The following is a 2,970-nucleotide window of genomic DNA, read 5'->3' as shown; positions in this document are numbered from 1 at the left end:
AAAAAAAAATTAAAAAAGGGGAAGAAAGTTTCACCACTGCTAAGCCAGTATTAGCTTTCTGAAGAGCTGAGAAAAACACTGCCAGTAGGTATGCAACCCTGGTGGAGAGTCAGAAGACAGCAACCCAGCAACACAGTTATCATCAAGGAACATGGGAACCTGAGAATTCCCACACCAGTTTGATGGCCCGATGGACAGCAGAATCTGTCTGGGAGTAGAGGCTTGTAGTATGTTATTCAAACCTGTCTTCAGTGAGCATGAATCCAGCAGTAGCTGCTGTTTGTTCAGGTGTGCCAACAGGTGAGTAAGCCCTGGCCTGAGGTGTAGATAACCAAACAGACCATGAGAAACCCTGGACATGACACAAGCAACTCTGAACACTGCAAATATTAAGATACAAATAGTAAGTGTGAGAACCTGAAAGTTGCTACAGACAGCAGGGTGAGCAGACTCTGGACTTCCCAGGTGATTAAGGGGGAGTTACACAGTAACTTCACAATTAATTGAAGGACAATACTTGGGATTCTTTCAGGAGTGGAAACTTGTAAGGCCAGCAGCACTGCAGTAACTATATCAATAACAGCGTGTAAAGTCAAGGTGACTTAGGAAATGGTAGAAGAAATAGGTATGTGGGTACAGATGTAGAAAACCTGGGACTAATAGGGAGAAGGCAACTAGGGACAAATTGTTTCTTCAGGACATGAAGGACAGAGGAAGGGAGGGGTCAGGGTAGATGGAAGAAGAAAAGGCATGGAAAAAAATCAAGAGATGGTAGAATAAAAGGGACGAGTTGTATGCAGGCAAGCTGCTGGTCAGAATTTATCTGAATGAGCCTTGTGCCCCATAGCTTCAGGTCATCCAGTCTTTTCTTTAAACATTATTTTCTGCTTGATCCTGGGGAGAAGTGTAGGCCAGAGTGGAAAAAAGAGAGCACTGCAAGTCTTGTGAGTTGTGTACGTGCACGTTTTCATCAGCGAGTTTCAGTCTTGATCTGTTGGAAAGGAAGAGGAGGATTAGGTTATCTGCATTCATATTTATAGGAATCCTGCTTGTGTATATGTGGGTGACAAGCAGTGAAGACACCAATCTCTGTGTTGTCTGAGTGGCTGATGACATTGGTGCTGCATGTGTATCTGCACCTTTGCAATGTGTACTCAGCTTGGAGATTTGGCTGGACTTCGAAAAAGGGTCAGCAGCATCCACAGCTATCAATCTGAAATGGAAGACACTGCCTGGGTCCTAGACTGCACCAGATTTGTCTGTAGAAGAAGAAATCCCCCTCATCCCAGGATTCAGCTGCTTCTTAGCATTGTCTGTTCTCAAATTGTGTACATCCTGCTGGCAGCGTCTCAGACACCCAAGTAAAAATGACCCCTTGGGATTCACAGAAAGATAATCTGCCTGTCACTGTCCTTCAAAATCAAGATGAATTTCAGGGGGAAAAAAATTTATCTGAATTTGGGAGTTTGTGGGGCTAGAATCATGGGCAGTAAAGCTGAAATTAAGGATTTAAACTATCTTCCTGAGGCTGACAGAGGCTGAAGGAAATATTGCTGGTTCCAATATTGATGGGGGAACAGATCACTCAAAGACAATTAGCAGAGCCAATATTTAAACTGGTGACACTTCTTTCCTAGTTGAAATTAGGATAAAGCATTGGTTTTTTTGATGTTTAAATTAATGGTTTGCATTAGTTCAGCTCCAGCCAGGCCTGAACACAGATGGTTCAATTCTAAGATTTCCATGATGGATAACATGCCAGTCATTAAGGTCAACTCTCCATAACCAGTAATGGACTTCAAGAAGTAACCCTGGGAAGTGAACAAAAAGCCTATTGATTTTCAGTAATGGATACTCATTTTGCCCCTTTCGTGTTTTAGAGCTTCTTAGGCACCTCACTGAAGTCAAGGGGAGGTTTTTTTTTCATTTGGATGAGCAGATTCTCAGGAATCAACAAGGGAAAAAGCTCTTAATAATCAGCTTATCCTGGGCTGCTTGGTTCATCCATCATTCCTGATAGAAGTAAGCCCCTGGTTATTCTGCCTAATAGGGAAGGGGTCACATTTGGATCCCAACTCACAGGAAAGGGTACTTGAGTGCTGGTATGGATACAGAAATTGCTGTAGGGGAAAGTCTAAAAACCCGTATTGTGCAGTTCTTGGAACTAAATAAACACCTTTGATCAGACTGAAATCCCAAGAGCATAATTAATTACTGACAAAGTTTTTACCCAAAACTGAAGTTACTTATTGAGTTAGTGCTTAACGTTCATCTTTAGTTCCAAACTGATTCATTAGTTATATGAAAAATAACTTTTTTAAAACATTTTAAAAATGGATTAAAAACATAATGTCTGTAACAGTTTTATATAGTGAAATTTACTGTCCTGTGTGATATTTTAATGATATAAATTATGTCATGGGTTCCACTTTCCCAACAAGCTCACCACTGTGAATACTTGTTCTTGAATGCTTACCACAATAGCTGGATGCAGTGAAGACGTATCCCACCAGGAATAATTGTTGATCATGTGGTGGCTGGGTGACGCACTCTCAAGTTTCTTATTTCCATTTATATTCCACAAAAGCTTCAAAAGATAATTGACATTTGCGTTTCTTATGATCCAGGGTGGGCCATGATTTTCTAAAACGCATCCCCATGGGTAAACTGTGTCTCAGTGCTATCAGGCCCTGGAGGAATGTTGTGTGGCAGCTGCTTTTGAAAAATCAGTCATGTGTTTAGCTAAATGACAAGGATTTTTTTCTTAGCATTGCTAAAAGAGCAATATCTCACTGGAATTTGGTGAGATTTTTCACTCATTAAATGCTGGTAAGTTTTTCAGTCTTCCTCAAAATAAGATCCGGTGCTTCTGAAAACTCTACCTCCAAAATATTCTGTGATACCTTCTGTGACAGCCTTTTGAAGACAAAGAGCTGTTCAGTCAGCCTTAACATGTTTTGAACTACAAAC

The sequence above is a fragment of the Parus major genome, chromosome 1, assembly GCF_001522545.3.
Source record: "Parus major isolate Abel chromosome 1, Parus_major1.1, whole genome shotgun sequence".
Taxonomy (NCBI): domain Eukaryota; kingdom Metazoa; phylum Chordata; class Aves; order Passeriformes; family Paridae; genus Parus; species Parus major.
The sequence above is the reverse complement of the archived record's forward strand: the minus strand, read 5'-3'. Positions refer to the sequence as shown.